Here is a 19,372-nt window from a genome sequence, read left to right as displayed (position 1 = left end):
TGATTGAATGTTACCACTCAGTTTTTTAGACTACCTACTGTGGTTTTACATCTTCAATTTCCACTGTCGCAATGACTCCAGCTTCTTTTACTACTTCGTAGAGAAAAAGTCGAAAAAGGGTCCTAACACAGTATGACTATGTTCAAAATATAAGAATTCTACAAATATTGAGGAGACAGTTCTCTTCCCAGATTCAGTCAAAATAAGAACTTCACAATGGTACGTTTCTGTTCACGGTTGTCAATGAAGATAAACGTTTAAAGTTACCCATATTTTTCCAGTTCGTGGTCACTCTTACAACCAGTGTGACTAGGACTTCGGTCTGTATAGCATGATAATCAAGAGGAAAGAAAATATTTACACAGCTGCGGAATAAGCTCAGATTCTTCTAACCTGTAGGCTGAGTCCAGCTATATTTAAGGTGATTGAAGGAAATGAGTATATCTTTGACTGGAGCCAAACTTTGACAACTCTTTTTAAGAATAAGAAACCCGCAACGAAAGATCCGCATTTCAAAATTCAGTCATATACAAAACTGAAAAATTCTTCTATTGGCATCGTGTCTGCTTCAGAGAGTTTTCTCAGTTGCTACTGTATATATTCTTTTGGCAAGAGGAAGTAGCATTTAAAGGGTTAGCTACAGCTTACAGCAGTAAAATTTTGGAAATATTCAACATTTTTTCTTCCATTACTGTATCTTGTACAATAATGAAAATTAGTATGTTTAAAACACTGTCCTTCTGCTATACGAAAAAAAAAATCGATTTAAAAAAATAATTTACATTTTTTTGTTCAAAATTCAGTTCACTGTGCAGTGATTAACCGTTTCCCACATAACTAAAACCTATCCAACATTATGTGATGAAAATTTTTGTGTGTATTTATACATGTCGTATCTACAATATGATGCAAGATCACTCGTCTACCTTTGATAGATTCTCTGATAGAAAATAAATTCATTTAAAAAAATGGTCAAATTATATCAGTATTTTCTTCTAACACAAAATAAAAAATATATTATTTATTAAGGAATGTAGTTGAAAGAACACGATATTGTAAATGTTATGTTTTATTTAACGACGCTCGCAACTGCAGAGGTTATATCAGCGTCGCCGGATGTGCCGGAATTTTGTCCCGCAGGAGTTCTTTTACATGCCAATAAATCTACTGATATGAGCCTGTCTCATTTACGCACACTTAAATGTCATCGATCTGGCTGATATTGGGTGTTTAACTGTGTTAACCAGGCATCCAGGAGCAAAATTTTCTCCCTTTCGTCGCCGAACAAACATTGCTTTGTCCATCAAACAGTGAAAGGTTCATTCATCGGAGAAGCAAACCTGTATGCAATTTCTTAATATTAACCAGTAACGAACTGTTTAATACTTAAATACAAAATTTAGAGTTTTTATCAGTTTCTTTGACAATTTTCAGGTTTTCTTCTCCGATGAATCAACCTTTCAGTGTTTGATGGGCAAAACAATGTTTGTTCGTCGACGAAATGGAGAAAATGTTGCTCCTGGATGCCTGGTTAACACAGTTAAACACCCAATATCAGTCATGATATGGTCTGTGATATCAGGCAAAGGTTCAGGACGACTCTACACTGTTCTGGGAACAATGAAACAAGATCAATATATCCAGGTATTGGAAAACAGGCCTATCCCTCAGCTGAACGAATGGTTCCCAAATGGGGAGAAATATATTTTTATGCAACATGGTGCACCTCGCCACACTGCTAGCAGAGTCAAAACGTTTCTGGCTTCCAAAAACATTCCACTTTTGCCATGGCCAGGAAACTCACCGGACTTGAATCCTATTGAGAACGTCTGGGCGCTCGTAACAAGAGAGACGGCAAAAGAATTTATTACTACCAGAGTTCGACTTATTGAAAGGCTGATACATGTTTGGAATCACAATGAGAGGATTCAGGAAATAATACAGAATTGTTTTGTAAGCATGCCGAAGAGAATTGAAGCTGTAATTAAAGCCAAAGGAGGTCGTACGAATTGCTGAAATTTCTGTAAAAATGAGGTGTGGTTGGTTATTTATCAATATTTCTTGAATTAACATTCTTATAATTGTAATTTTACTTAATATTGTTTAAAAATTAAATATGTAATGTGAATTCTGCTTAAGAAAAGGAAACCAGAGTTCAAATGAGGAAGTAATATGTAAAGTATAGTAAAAATGAGAGTGATTATAATAATGTGGTCAGGTACTGTAATTGCGAAGAACAAGGAAAAACAGAAAAATATAGCGGTAATAAATCGCTTGAGAAGCTACTGAGTGGGTATGAATTGAGGCCTTGCAAACCCAAAGGAGCTAATGACAAATTTTTCAAAACTGAGTTTTGTACACCTAAGTAATCTATGAACCAGCGCCAATGCACAGCTAAAAGAGACATGTTCTTAACCAGTTTCTAGTAGTTCCAACAGTGACCAAAAAATGACACAGGATTTACGTCAAGACCCCCTTTGCAATTCTAAAGGAGCTATGTGCAACTGATTCTATTCAGTGGAAGGCGGACTAGTGACTGTTTTGTTGTATTTTTGGCGTACGTTTTGCTAATAATGATCGAGAAACCTGCTGCATTTAATGACGAAACACAAATAAAAGTTTCCCATAAGAAGATAATACACAAAGCACGTGTGAGTGGGAACTCATATGTAACAGGAAGTGGTAAACATATTCTAAAAAACCCACTTTCAAAGTAAACAGGTAAGGTCAGGCAACATAATTTCATATTATATTTATTTGATATGTCTTTATTTTATATTCCAAATATATTATTATATCTACTGGTTCATTGATCCACATTCAAGATACTTCAGATGATGTCATGTGTCTCTGGTGGAGGAAATCAGATGGCATCGTGTTTACTGCGTGCAATCAACGGATTTCATCACGTCCAAGACGAAGATGGTGATTTGGAGTGACAACTTGCGATCCGTTTAAAAATCGCATGATGATATTTCTGTACCTTTATCTCATTGCCATGGGAATGATTGATAGGATGGAACACAAATTTCTCATGGTAGGTCACAGTTTTGGTTCTGCATATTGTGATTTCACTGTAATAGAACAACGTTGGAAGGTCACAAGTAACAATCAAGTTCTGGAACACGTTGTTACAGACATTGAAGAAGCGAGACCATCTAGACCATTCAAGACTTTCCGCATGGGAGGAAAATTCTTTCACATAGATGAAGCAGCATCTCTGACAATCAGCACATCTAAATTGAAAATCTCTAAGACTACTTGGATTATGGTAGAGAAATCAGCACCGAGTGTTGTGGAAATCAGAGTTTCAATGAAATCTCTGATTTCAAGTCGTACAAAGTTCTGAAGCCAGGAGTCACAATGGAAAACATCGCCAAGATACAAATTCAAGCTCTTCCGGCAACAGCTGCACTGTCTGCTATGAAGAAAGAATACTTATGGACAATGCTTCCTTACATAGACCAAGAAAATCGAGAATTTTTTCAGCACCTTTTCGCCTAAGTTCACGGTGCTACCAAGGTTTGTATGCCTACTGGCATCAATGTTCATGACCTAAGAACATTAATACAGGGTTGTTTCCGAACTCTGATAACGAATTTGAATGACCTCATGTGCTTCAGGAATCACACCGACAGCTTAATTGCGGCGAGAGGTGACAGACCAGTAGTGAGTGATTTCATAATCACAGTGCACGGTGTATCACAGTAGCAATGCCCAAGAAAATCGAGACTTTTTGGGAGGGGTACATAGCAACCCTTTCCGATGCCAAGTATAGATACGTGAAAATCATAGGAGCCTGCAAAAAACGTGGCTTCGCTATTTTCAAGAAAGGCATCTTGTGTGTACCTAATAAGACTGGCAAAGGTCGGAGGGATTAATTCCAGAGTGCAAAAAGCAACAAAATCCACCCCTCGTTACAAGTCGCTGCACCCCACAAGATGATACAAATTATTCCTTTACAGCTTTACCAAACTTATTAAGTACACAGAAGATGTCTTTCTTGGAAATAAGGAAACCTCCTTCATTGCAGGCTTCTTTTATTTTCAAATAACTGGAATGGGTTGTTATGTACCCCTATCAAAAAGGCTCGATTTTCTTGGACATTGCTACTGTGATACACCGTGCACTCTAATTATGAAATCACTCACTACCGGTCGCCACCTCGCGCCACAGTTCAGCTGTCGTGTGACTCCTGACGCACATGATATCATTCAATTTCGTTATCAGACATCGGAAAAAATCCTGTAGCACTGATAACATTAATTTTTCTTTATTTTTCACTTTTTTCTAATACCATCCAAACTTTAATCTGCATGGTTTCGAAAGATTGCACGGTACTTAGCTCTGTTCAATATAAATATCAGGTTGCACTTATCTTCTTTCCAAATATCACAAATTCAAATATTTTTTGTGAAGTGTGTGAGTAATTATAATCCAAAAAAACATATGTAGTCAATAAAGCATGATTCAAAGTATGTTAATAATTTTTTGCTACATGTTATATTAAAACCCTGAAGCATGAATCAGTTTTTACTTATTTCCCAAAAAACACAATTTTGTCACTTAGCACTTTTGGGTTTGCAAGGCCTCAATTAATGTAAATAAAGCGAAAAATTATTAAGGGTTATGTGTGGTTGTAGGAATACGTCATTGTATCAAGAAATTAAGGGAAACAAATACAAAGTAATGTATCACAAAAGTTAACTCCTATCTTGTATTATGATTTATGTTGAAGAATATTGTCGTACATTGTAGAAAATATCCACAATTTTACAATTTTCTAGTGAATAAAACCACAGGGAAAGAAAATATGTATGAACAAATAAAATATTATTTTCTTTATAGTACTTTTTATGTAAGAATGTGCCATCATCGCTTACTGCTAATAATATGCCTTACATTATATATATTTCGGCAGATTTCTTTTCTCCATATTATTGTAATGCTCACAACAAATTCCCCAAATTTAAACAAAATATTAGGCAGAAGCCACTCTCCTTTCAAGAAAACATGAAATTATTAAGAGCACGTCAATATGTGAAGATTTTTACAAAACAAAAAGTTAAAAAAATTTCTGGAGTATTTCCAGTAAACTAAAATTAAAACATAGTTTTTTCGACTTGTTTTATTAAACAGGTTACATTGATACGCTTATGTTAATAAGAAAATACACATTATTCGAATTTTAACATTTATTTTATGACATCAATACACGTCAAGTGAATTATTGTTCATGTGTCCTTAATGTTAAGAAAAATGTTCCCTTACATGTCTATTTTATACGCATTTCTAAAAGAACTCACTTTTCAATGAGTAACACATTATATATTATATTAATTGATAGATTAATATTTTCACAATTTTTTGTAGCGTTGCCTCTCTTCCTTTCTATCTCTCTCTTTCTACCTCTCTCTCTCTCTCTCTCTCTCTCTCTCTCCCTCTCCCTCTCTCACACATTCCACATTCTCTGATATAAGCAATAAAGTTATAATTTCTTTCCTGATAATTTTAGCATCCACATATAAATCCTAATCTCTCATCTTACATAATAGTTTTTGTTTTCTCTTCAGAGCTCGTTTAATTCTGGTACTTTAATCACTGCAGTTTGCACATTCAACGATATCAATGTAAGTATCAATATTTCCAAATATATGAATAGTGTTTATTCGGCTGTGTGGAAAGAGCGGGCAATGCATTCTGGTCCTCTCTGTCCTCTTTTTCTACACGTTCTCCAGCGACATCTAGGAACTATGATCATCATGATGAGAAGACGTAAATGTAAATGTTCAGTATTTCAAACGGAATTCATGCTGCATCTTGTTTTTTTTTTTTTCATACAGAGACTGAATCACGTTAACCGTTATCTTTATCTGGACAAGTCCTTCTGCCTTGTTGAGGTTGATTCCAGGTCTTGTTTTTCCATTAAAAAGTAGCAGTCTTAATTTTTCGATTGCGTACCTTGTATAATGTTATTGCAATGTGGATTACAGCTGCTCTGTTACCGCCCAATTATAATAGATTCATGAAAGTGATTGTTACAAAAACAAACTAACTTCCTACGTAAAGTTCATCAAGAAGGTACCTTCGTGTCGAAGTGGCGCGGGAAGTGTGAGAACTGAGTTTGTATTTGATACTCATTCTTACCCTTTCCGTGCCATTTCGGCACGTATTTCAGAATGTATTCACTTCCCAAATGTAAGAATGTAAGAAATACTGTCACGATTTATTCTGCCTTATATGTTTATAATTTGTAATTGAATAATAGAATGAAAATTGTTTCTTATAAATTTTCTACTATATTATTATTAGTGTTATTATTATTGCTATTATTGTTGTTATTATTATTGTTATTATTATTGTTTTTATTATTATTATTATTATTATTACTCTAATTACTATCAATATTAATATTATTTTACTATAAGCGGTGTAACAAATTATTTTTATTATTCGCATCAAGGACATCAATTTGTATAAACCGTTACAAACTCATGTCTACTTTTGTAGGCCTAAGTGTAATTGTACTTATTTGTGTTAAGAAATTCCTGATCTGCAGAAAATGAAGGGTTGAAACTCGTGTGGTTTTACAGATCACATTAATAATTTTTCACCTGTGATATACAACTATTGTGCCGTTTGGAAGTAGCTGATTATTCTCTCATTTTATAACTATTACTAATATGTGTAAACATATTTTTGCGGTATCATTTCTATTTTTTTATTGTCAGCACTTTACGTTGTAAACTTGGCTGCTTATTCACAAAACTTACAGATATATTCTACAACAAAGAATACAAAAATCAAGCTCGTGGACTATTTTGACTGATAAAATTCGTTGCTATGTTAGATTACATAGGCTTCAAAATGGTCCAAAATATTTATTTGTTATTAGCTCTAGGCAAAAATTTACAAAAGACATGAACTTGTGTGCGCTGTATGTAAGAATGCATATAGGCTATAGTCTGTTTCTCGAATCTGTAGTATATAGGAACCAAAATATAAGTCATTTCTGCAAGTGGAGAGTGTAGTGGTACAATCGAGTGACCGCTTTGGGGTAAAACATGAATTGAAGACGAGCGTCTAAAATACCTTCCCTACCTATCACATTGTGTGACGCACTTCTCATCCATTTGTGGCCGTGAGCCGATGCATCCCGCAATACACTTCCGCACTCATAGACTCCGCCCTTTCGCTTGTCATAGGCTGCACCAAAATGCGTCGACTTACTCCACAGATTCCACAAACGGAATATAGTTCGGAAAAATATTTGTTGAACCTGCCTACTAGTCCATGAGGAATGGATAAATTTGTTCCAGAAACGAAAACGATTTAGAGCAGTGGAATGCATTAATATATTTTCTTCACAATCATGTTCCTTTATATTAAAAAAAATACAAAGAGGTAAGCAGAAATAAATTGATATGATTGTCAATGCAGGCACTGTTGAAATTGTGTAATCGAGAGTGCAAAGTTTCAAAGCTGATACCAATAACTCTTTCATTAAAAGTTTATTATAATGTATAATTTATGAAATAAACAATAGAAACCAGTGATGAAGCATAAATGTAAAATCTAGAATTTTGAATATTTAAAATATTTATCAATTGTTTGATATAGTTTGCTACCACCCGAATTGTCGTTTACGCTTTTATACTTGGTCCTGCTTGCCAGCTTCCCGAAACAGCTATCATGATAACAAGTCCTCGAAGTTACGTCTCCGAAATTCACTTGAGAGTACGTCTCCTGATTCGGAATCGGATTCGGCCGTGGGTTCGATCCCAGCTTGGGCTGATTAACTGGTTGGTTTTTCCGAGGTATCCCGAATGTAAAGTAAATGTCAAGGAAACTATGACGCATCCTCGGCTTCATCTCAGCAAATACCATCTCGTGGTCACGAAATATATCGACGGTAAATATCCCAGTAAGTAGTTTATTTGGCGTCGTTACATAACCAAGTAAGAAATTGAGATATATCTTCGGACACGAAAGAGTTTAATAGTGTACAACGACCGAACTTACGATGACAACAATAGACGTCATTTGGACAAAGCTTTATTTAAGACAGGCAGATGGATTTCTTAATTCATTTCTTCCATAGCTTCTAATATACTGCAATAGAAGTATAAGGTGTTATACTGTAGGGTTATTAATTTTCTGAGTTACTCGGGAATTTTCAAATCGGGGAAACAGAAATTAAAGAAATGTGAAACATGACAGAAGATAATTTGATTCAGGAAAATTGATTTCACAAAGTATATTGTTCGGGAATATGGATATTCCTGTATGTTCTGCCTTGTAGTTTTACTATTTGAATTTGATTAATAAATTTTTTATTGTTGCTTAAATATTTTCTGCTATTTTATAAATATTATATTATTATTATTATTATTATTATTATTATTACTATTATTATTATTATTATTATTATTATTAATATTATTTATGTATAAGGTAAGGAAAGGTATTTTCTTGATATAAGTATATCCGTGATAATTTTTGCGGAAGATTTCAGGAACATGACTTCTGTAGAAAATAGTTCTAGGCACCTGCTAGTAATACTGCATTGTTTCGCGGATAGTGAAACATGATTGATTCCACCTTAGTTTGGTTGTGCTGGCCATGACAGAAAGTTGTATTGTGCGCTACTTATTTTCTTAAGAATTTCTGTAGTTTTTTTAACTATTTCTAGTGTTGCAGTAATTATTGAGCACACATTTAAGGTAAGAACTCCTTACTTGTTCTATACCATAATACTTGAGTTCCTCTAACTGTACATATATTTACATTATATTACTTATGTTAATGGCGTCCATCAAAGCTTAATAATGGATGCGATTTCTTAGCTTTCTTCTCGTGAAAGTGATGGCGGCCGAACAAGCATCAGTATTTCGGTACATAGCAAGATTTCTGCACCTTTGCCAGAAAAACTTATTTGAAGAGAATTATTACCCATAAATCGTACTTCAATTCTATCTATTTTTTATTAATTTGGTGCCTATCACGAAATTACCTACCCTATTTTGATTTTAGGTCTAGCATAGGAAAAGAGAGAATTAAATGCAGGAAATATGGTGCAATCAAGTTATTGCAGCCGCCAAAATAGTGAGGGAGCAGAAATTATCTAGCTATAAAGCTACAAAAAAAGTAGATGTGTCATGGAATTCAATCAAAGATTTCATGAGCAGAAATGACGGTAATGGAAATCAGACTCCTAAATTAGGAAGGCTTTTTGCTCTTATGCGTGATCTGAAAGTACCGCTGTACATTAATTATACCAAGGTGGATCGAAAAGTAACGCACAATAATTAAAAAAAAACGCTTAATAGGTAAACAAAAAAAAAAAAACAAATGAAGTCACGTCTTTCAGCTATTTTTCTACATAGGCACCAAGTTTCTCAACACATTTCTGCCATCGTGGTACCAGTTTCAGTATACTATGTTCATAGAAGTCCGTTAGGTTGAAGTATAGACATCTGCGGACAGTTGATTGCATTTTTTCAACGGTCGCAAAGCGATGGTCGGCCAGGAATTTTTTCATGGGGTCAAACACATGAAAGTCCGGTCGTGGAAGTTCTGGACTGTATGGTGGATGCTGGAGCACCTCCCAATCAAATGTATTGATTTTCTAACGAACAGAAGCCGCATAAATGGGGCGAGCATGTCATGAAGAAGTTTTACACCGTCAGCATTAATGTTACGGCGTTTGTCACGAAGGCACAACGCAACTTTACCAATGTCTGTCTGCTGCAGCATTCACAGTGGTCTCGTGTTTAGCAGAGACCACCATCGAAACACCATTCATATCCCAGAACACTGTCACAAGCACTTTCTTTGCAGATTTCGTCACTTTGAATTTTTTCTTTGCTGCGAATGCAACATGTTTCCACTCCATAGAGGTCTGCTTTGTTTCGGGCGTGCAGTGGTACGCCAAGGACGCATTACCAGTAACAATTGCTTCCAAAAAAAGTCATGCCCTTCTGAAGCGTAACGCCTTTAAGTATTCCAAGCATGTCATCATTCACTGGCTCTTGTTGTCGTCTGTCAGATTCTTATGCACCCAGCGGGCACTAACTTTACTAAATTTCAATGTGTCGTGTGTCATTCACAATATCGTACACCACTCCGAGTGAATTGTTGAACTGCTGAGATAAGGTACGCATTTAGATCCGCGGTCGTTCAAAATTGCCATCTCAATGTCTGTGACATTCCGCTGGGTTGCAGTTATTACCGGCCGCCCGGAACGTGGCGAATCACAAAGGTTATCACGGCCGTTTGATAAGAATGCGCATCGCCTGAAGATATTGCTCGAGTCCATAGTCTTCCCCGTACAGTCATACATATCCCTGTGAATTTCACTCGGGTTTTGTCCTTTAATCCACAAAAATCGCACAACACTTCGCTGCTCTTCACAAGTTGACGATAGTAACATGCGTGCAATTACTGTTTCATAGTTCACGTACACGCTTCTTTCGCTAGAGCTGCACATACAAAACAAATTGTGTCTGTAGTAAAACTTCAAACTACATTTCGGTGAAATGTCAACATCCCAGCCGCAATACCAACAAAGAAAAAAATTATTGTGCGTTACTTTCCGATCCGACCTCATATTATGTATACAAATGCAAGAGTTGGAATTTGGCTTGACGGTGCCTATTATGAAAGTGGCACACCAGATGGCCAGGAGTATCGGGCGAGAATGTTTGCTGAATGCAGATAGCGAAACTGCCAGATAATGAAGGTGGTTTCATTTTAAACAGAGATACAATCTTACAATAAGGGCTCCTAAAAATCTTACTGCCAAGAACTCACAAAAGTCGTAAATGTGTTTATGTTTCATGTTTTCTTATTTATTTAATGTTTTTAGTTTTATTAGCCCTAAGATATGTTAGAAACTGTTGTCCGGACGATCTCTTATTTTTACATCAACAGTCCCCGTATCATGATCAAATTAATCAAAATAAGCCTATCTCTACATAACGGTCATAAATATGTTTATGGTTCATATTCTATTATTTGTATCATGTGTTGTTTTTTATTGAGCCTAGTATATTTCAAAGGTAGTAGTCTAGAAGATTTTTTTTTCATGAATAATCCTATGAACTGTTAAAACTGAATAAATATACATTTATAGGCTTTCATAAATAAGAAGTCATAATATAATTTAGTGTATAAAAACACTATTGTGAATTTATATAAATATAAAGTAGGCCTAACATGAAGTAACTATGTGTTTCTTTCATTCACGAAATTGCCTTGCCATTATCACGAAATTACATACCCCTATCATTAAATTACCTACCAAACGCGCATATTTTCAGTCATATTTTCGATTAACAATTAAAGTTTGAAAAATAGAAACTACACCTCTCTGTTATATAACTTATGTCGTTACATTAATGCCATAGAAATAGAAACATAGTATCATTCCCAAAATGGGGAAGAACTAGCCATAATGTTAAAAATATCACGAAAATAACTTTCCTTACCCTACATCTCACATCTGATTAAATACTGTAACTATGTTACTACTTACCAAATTGTGCAATATAAGGGACAGGAACATGCCAACTTACTTCATTAACTCCTGGCCTTGTAGCCCCATGAGTCATGCCTTATTGTTATCACGAGCTTTCAGTCAGTCTTCGCTCTCATGACTAAGTATGTAACATTAATAATACGATTATTATTAATTATTACCATTGTTATAGTTATTAATTACTTTATTATTATCGTCGTCATTATAATTATCGTTATCATTACCCTTATTATCATTATCGTTTTTATATACATCTGACATCTGACTATGCTAAGAGTTACCGGATTATGCAATAGAAGGGACAGGAACAAGCCAACTTACCACATTAATTCCTGGATTAGTAGCCCCACGAGTCATACCTTATTGTTTCACTTACGAGCTTTCAGTCAGGTTTCGCACTCATGACTAAACATATATTACTACTATTATTATTATTATTATTATTATTATTATTATTATTAATTATTACTGTTATAATAATTAATTTGTTATTATTATCGTTATCATTACCATTATCATCGTTATCATTATCATCATAATCTTCATTACCATTATCATTATCATTATTATTATTATTATTATTATTATTATTATTATTATTATTATTATTACATTAATATAAGCGGTACAACAATTTTAAATGTGGGGTTTAGAGTATTATTCCTTAAAGCGATATAATACAAAGAATTCGAGAAAATAAAATCTAGTTTATCGTCCTATTTTCCGTACAGTATATAATTTAGAGCAGCGATCATCAGCCCAGAGCACCCTGGAGCTAGCGTCGCTTACCCCCGGAGAACACACTGCAATATTGTGCAATCGTGGCTGCTAGCGGCTATGCTCTCTACCTCTTCCTTCTGCACGATAGGGCACACGGGAGTGCTCCGCTTACCCTTTACCCATTTCAGCGGATGCTGACGGCCACTGATTTAGAGCAATTTTCTCACATTAATTTCATTGTAATATAGGCCTACATAAAAAGTGACAAATTTTAAAGTCACTGAAGACTTTTATATCAGGGTAAAGAATTGAAAGTACTTCTGTGTATGGAAGTTTCTGTAACATTCTGGCTTTCACATATTTTAAAAGAATTTTCTGTAAGTTAAAATAAAAGCTTAAATTTTCAGTTGTTTCTTTACCGGCTAATTTTTAAAAAGTTGAGAATATCCACAATTTCAAAACCCTAAAAAAAAAAAAAGAAAGGACTCAGTAATACTGCGGTCTGTCTGAGACTGAAATGAGCGAGGTTGGGGCTCATTTCACTAAAACAAATAAATCAATTAACACATAAATGGGCACATTAAATAATTCTTGTTCTTATCTACAAGTATTTTTGGGTTTCTCCTGTTACGCCTCGGTTGTCTCATCTCTTCATAGTTTTTTTGGAGAACCAAAACTCTCCGTCCACTTTGACCATAATTAATCATTTGTTTCAGTATGCAACCATCATTCATACGCTGCAAATGAGTTTTCCAATAATATAACTAATAATTACTTATTTACTTGCGAGTGGCTTTCAGAGAACCCAGGGTTTCATTGGCGCTCTCATAAAAGTTCACCGTAGCTCTCTCTCCTGAGCAAGATTAATCCAGTCCTTACAAACATAACCGAACTCCCCAAATCCAATTCAATATTATTCTGCCTTCTACGTTTCGGTCTCTCCAAATGTCTTTTCCCCTCAGGTCTCCCAATGAAAAATATATATACATTTCTGGAATCACCAATACGTGCTACATGCCCTGCCAATCTTAAACGTCTAGATTTAGTATTCCTAATCTATTATGTTAGGTGGAGAATAAAATGTGTCCCGTTTTGTGTTAGAGTGGATCGTGGGAAGATACCTGACTTTTCCTTTGATTGAAAATTATAAGACAGTCTTCATTTAGTTTTGAATTTCATATTGAAATATCAAGGTCTGGGAGGTATTTTGAAACAATAATTTTGGTACAAAACAAGAAACATTATTTACTTTTTTTGTAGATACAGGTTTTCTTCTTGTCTGCAATGTAGGCATCTATCCTCGATAATAGGGTAAGATGTCAAATGCAGTTAACACATTTACTGATATATGTATTTTACATGAACTTGGTTTGATACAGGTATATAACAAAATTGACCTAATCTTAATCTCCTGGACACTTGTTCATTCGTTTATCACTTCCTAGCAAGACAGTCGTTGCACATGTTTTATTGCCGTGTGCAAGACTCGTGAAATCATTTCATACACAGAAAGAATTCAATCCAGTACATTTTTTGTAATCATTCATTTTTAGACGGCTTTTAAAGGTACAATAAAGAATCCCGTATGCTTGCGATGCTCTGAAACAGTTCGTACCCTCTGTTGTAACATGTTCCATCGCAAGTTGAAGACTCTCCTCAATCCACTGAGCTCTATCACAAGATTTTACATAATGTTTATACATTCCCTGCAATAAAAAGAAATAAAACTCTTGAAACAAGCTGCCATATTACCCCGAAAAAATGATAATCTTCCCCAAGTATCCTGGAAAGATGCCTAGTTCTGTGATGCAACCTAAGATGGCGGAACAAGGTCGCCGGTTGTTAAAAATACAAACTTTAGAACCTTTACTATAATATCCATTACAAAGGTTTAACAATTATTACTAATTCAAGGATCTACTACAATTTTAACATAACTTTGCAATTATTTTCTAGCAGAAAAATGAACTGTTTTCTTGCTTTTCTTCTTCTCACAACAAGAACGCGTGGCAAAATGAGTTGGCTTCCATTCTACAGACATTCAACTGTTTCAATGATCATGAAGACATGCGCGTGGCTTTCTCTCTTGGAAGTATGTGAAACTACAAATAAATAAGCATCTTCCCCCGATAGTCATCTCCCCCCGATTCACTCTATGTAATTTTCTCCATTGCCCTGTAACATCATCCCTCTTAGCCCCAAATATTTTGCTAAGTACCTTATCCTCAAACAGCTTTGATACGTCCACTTCCTAAAGAAAATTCACGTACTTCTGCCAAAGACTATATGCCAGTCTCCATTCTTCCGGTTTTATCTAAAGCCCTGGAACGCATCCTTCATAAACAGTTGTCAGATTATCATGTAATATAATTAAATCTTTTAGATCCTTAACAATCAGAATTCAGAAATGGACATAGCATTCTACTGCTTTGTTGAATGTTACTGAGGACATACGCGTAGCCATGGATAAACGACAGGCTACTGTACTAGTTTTATTGGACTATAGCAAAGCCCTCGATTCTGTTGACTTCGATCTACTATTGACTAAACTACAAACGCTACAACTTTCTGATAGTGCTATCACCTGGATGCACTCCTACATTACTGGCCGCCAGCAGCGTGTCATATCTAATAACCGTTTCTCATCCTGGCGTACTGTAGACATAGTAGTTCCTTAAGGTTCAGTATTAGGCGCCTTGCTCTTCTCTCTTTATACAAATTGAATTTCTAAATAATTTAAGCATTGTAGATATCAAATATATACAGACAACTTTCATTCGTATATTTCAGCCCGTCCTGATACACTAAATGACAGCATTAATAGTTTTAATGAAGATCTTGATTCCATCCCTTCCTGGTCTCAGAAATTTGGACTTAACCTAAAAGCATGTAAATCACAGGTTATTCTGTTCGCGGACCGTGGATTAATTCCTGATGTCAACGACCTGAATATTCCACCTGTTAAACTGAATAAAACAATCATCCCGTTTAGCCCTACCTTAAAAAAGTTTCGGAGTGCATTTCGAACCTAATCTCAATTGGGATACACATATTAAATATACATGCAAGAAGGCATTGTCTATTCTCCATTCACTAAAAAGATTGTATCATTATCCATCTAAATTAAAACAGATACTGGTACAGACACCCATTCTACCTCATTTCGAATATTGCGACGTTTTGTTCAGTGATCTCAGAACTGATTCCGCTCAGAAACTACAGCGTGTTCATGACGCGTGCGTCCGATTCATATGTAATTGTCGATACTATGATCATATCTCAACTTCTTTCGAGAAGTTATAATGACTTAGTTTACATGAGAGGAGAAATCTGCACTCGCTTTCTCTCTTATATCGTATTATGCACACTTCATCCCCCTCTTACTTATTCGCCCGTTTTCATACTCTCTCTCGCTATCATAATATTAATACTCGATAACACGCTAGAAATTCCATTTTACACATGATCTCTGTATTCCTCATCATTCACTGTTGCTACCTCACGCCACTGGAACTCTCTGCCGCCTAAAGTCAAGGGATGCCGAACACTGAAATCTTTCAAATAGGTCCACACCTGTGGAGTAACGGTCAGCGCGTCTGGCCGCGAAACCAGGTGACCCGGGTTCGAATCCCGGTAGGGGCAAGTTACCTGGTTGACGTTATTCCGGGGTTTACAATCAACCCAATACGAGCAAATGCTGGGTAACTTTCGGTGTTGGACCCCGGATTCATTTCACCGGCATTATCACCTTCATATCATTCAGACGCTAAATAACCTGAGATGTTGAGACAGCGTCGTAAAATAACCCAATTAAAAATCTTTCAAATACAAGTTAGAAAATTATCTTATGACGAGTTGCCAAAATATCTTATTATTATAACAAGTGTTGTATTGCAAGTTTCCATGTATTCACATTTTTTAATGTTCTAGTGATATTTAACTTATTTTATCTTTGTTTTCATATTTCTCGATAATGGTATATCTATAATGTGATAACTTGAGCTATATATAATCATAATTTTTCTTACTGTGTGTACCTAAAAATATTGTACTCATCGTGTGCTTTGTACTTCATTATTTTATTATTATTATTATTATTATTATTATTATTATTATCTTACTTTTTATACTTTGTATATCTCATTTATTTTGACCTGCTGCTCACATTTTATTATGCTTTTTCCTTTCTTTCTGTATGTTTATATTATGTCTGATTTCTACTTAATTTTTGTTACATCATTGTTATCTTATTCAGTTTTGCGTGTAAAATTTTAGTGTACTTTGTAAACATTCTTTTGTAACGCAGTTTTACTCCTGGTTGAGTATTAGAGAAGGCCTTATGGCTTGAAACCCTGCCAGGGTAAACAAACCATTATTATTATTATTATTATTATTATTATTATTATTATTATTCTTGTTGTTGTTGTTGTGACGTATGACTTCACGCACAAACGCGCATATAGTTTGTTTCAGTAAGACTAGGCCTATATGGAAATGTGTTTTTCGTTAAAACAAACTATTAACAATTGCATGCTGTGTCCAGCTAATGTTAGTGCTTTTGCAATCATTAGTAGGGTATGGAAATTTTGAATTCTAAAACGCTGGTATATTTATGTACTATTAGCGACACTAACTGTTATTTTTGTCATCTATTCGTTCAAGTAATTACTAAAGAAGCCACATGCTTGCAATGTATGAGCGTTGCGAGTATAGCTTGTTTTGGAGGAGTGGCGGAGGACTTATGTAGCTGCTTTAATACAGAGAAGGTTCTTGGGGTGCACTTGATGCCCTTGATGTCTTTTGCCGCCGGATCCTTCGCACTTTTTCCAGATTTGATCGTGGTGTAAGGCATGGATGCAGAGAAATCCTTCGTGAAATTATAGAATTCTTTTTTTTTTTTGCATTCTTAAGGAAGATTTGTTGCTTCTTCCCAGAATCCTTCTCTTGGAAACAATTATTTTTAACAAGTGAGGCGACGGTCCCATGTCATTGTCCAGAAATCTTCAAATATTACCTTCCTTACAATTTCTGATATAAATTTATATTTCATAGTCATGCCATTCCGAGAGGGGGATGAATATGCTGTGCCCATTTTCTTTTCTTCCCTTTCTTTTCTCCTTTCTTCTGCACTTCCCTGCAATTTTTGCCATCCAATTAACTTTTTTTCCTAAATCCTTCAATATTGCATTATTTTTTTTCTCTCCATGCCCCAGGCTCTGCTATTCTCTTTCATTTTCTACTTCCTGCAGAATGCGAGGTGGTCGCAGTGTAGATTGAGGTAATGGAATAGTTTTCTGTGGTATGTCCACTTTCTAGGATATACTCCTCATCACTGTCATCTTCCCGATCATCAAATTCTTGCTCTTCAGAACTTTGCACCTTGTACGGATCATCAACATTCTCATCTATGTAATTAGCTTTGCTGTTGCATTTCCCTTGTTCTACATAATTAATGCGATGTGGAAATTTCTTGTTATTTCCTTCCATATATGTCTCACCGGAGAACAATTCCTCACTTTCTATATCCACCACATTTCAATTAATTATATCGCTGGCAGAAACACATTCATATAGGGCTAATGGATCATTCAGTGTTTCACTCAGCATCTCTAATGTGATGCTATTACCGTTTGTTTGGATGATCGGAGTTTCAGCTCGCGACGACGTCTGCATAACCATTGTTATCATTCGCCATCTACGTGATACGCTATAATTGCTCATCACTTTTTGCCCAGTATTAATCACGGTTTGTATGATCATTTTTTGAAATCACTTTTTTAAACATATGAAACTAAATCATAAGGATTTAAATTTATTTCGCTACATTAAAAATTTTGTAACATAGATTATTATAAACCTTCATGTTGAAAGCCACTGGCGTGGCTCAGTCGGTTAAGGCGTATGTTTGCCGGTCTGAAGTTGCGTTCGGGCGCGAGTTCGTTCTCCGCTTGGACTGATTAACTGGTTGGGTTTTCCTCACCCGTAATGTGAATGCAAGGTAATCTATGGCGAATCCTCGGCCTCAACTCGCAAAATATCATCTGGCTATCACCAATCTCATCGACGCTAAATACCTCAGTAGTTGATCCAGCGTCGTTAAACAACCAACTAAAATTTAAAAAAAATTATGTTGAATCAAGAATTTTTTGAAACGTATGGCTAATAATAAAACTACTGTCAGCATAAAACAAGGCCGACGATCAAGTGATACTTATATAGGTACACAAATGTTGAATATCTACAATATAAACCTAATTTTTCTCTCGATAGTATTACCACCATGACACAGTGAGGGATTTAAGAAATATTATGAATACATATCTTGTAGAAAAAAATTCTAAATATAATATTTTGTTCTGAAACAAGAGGAATACGGCAGCGATATTGGAAATACTATATTTGCTAATTTTTTAATATGATACAAATTAACCTTGAAGCTCTCCACAGCTTATTAAGAAACATAGTCAATAAATATTACCGATTATGGAAACACATTTATTTTATCCATATTCAATTTGTATAAATAATTTTGTTTCTTACAATCGTTTATTGCCATGTTATGCTATCGTTTCAATTTCCCGTGGTACTCTTTAGTTCTACCATCGGCCTTCTTACAGAATGTGTTCCTGAATGTAATAAAAAACAGGAACTACCTTCTACGTACATCTATATTATCTAAATAACTAGAGCAGCATTGCGTCCCTCAGTGTGCGGAAACAATTTAATATTACATAAATTCTGCATTATGGAAATTGTTAGCATTTCTGTGGATTGCCGGATATTAGTATCGTATATGCACCAGTGGTAAATGTATGAGATTCGAATTGTATACATATTATTTTACACCTACTGTACAGTACTTTGTAACAATTTTGTAAGTATACTACTGGAGATGTAAGAATCCCGTAATTGAAAGCGATATTAAGAAGAAAGGTATGGCCCATTTGTGCTTCATCTTAATAACTGTGAACCGTCAATTATATATACTAAATTAAGGGTATTGATATTGATATTGATATTGATATTTATTTGTCACTCAACTTTACAATTCACAGTTATGGTGGACCTTCACATTTCTGTTTTTCGATCCACCATCCCTTTATACATATAACT

Source organism: Periplaneta americana, chromosome 10, assembly GCF_040183065.1.
Source record: "Periplaneta americana isolate PAMFEO1 chromosome 10, P.americana_PAMFEO1_priV1, whole genome shotgun sequence".
In the NCBI taxonomy this organism is placed as follows: domain Eukaryota; kingdom Metazoa; phylum Arthropoda; class Insecta; order Blattodea; family Blattidae; genus Periplaneta; species Periplaneta americana.
Note: the sequence above shows the minus strand (reverse complement) of the source record.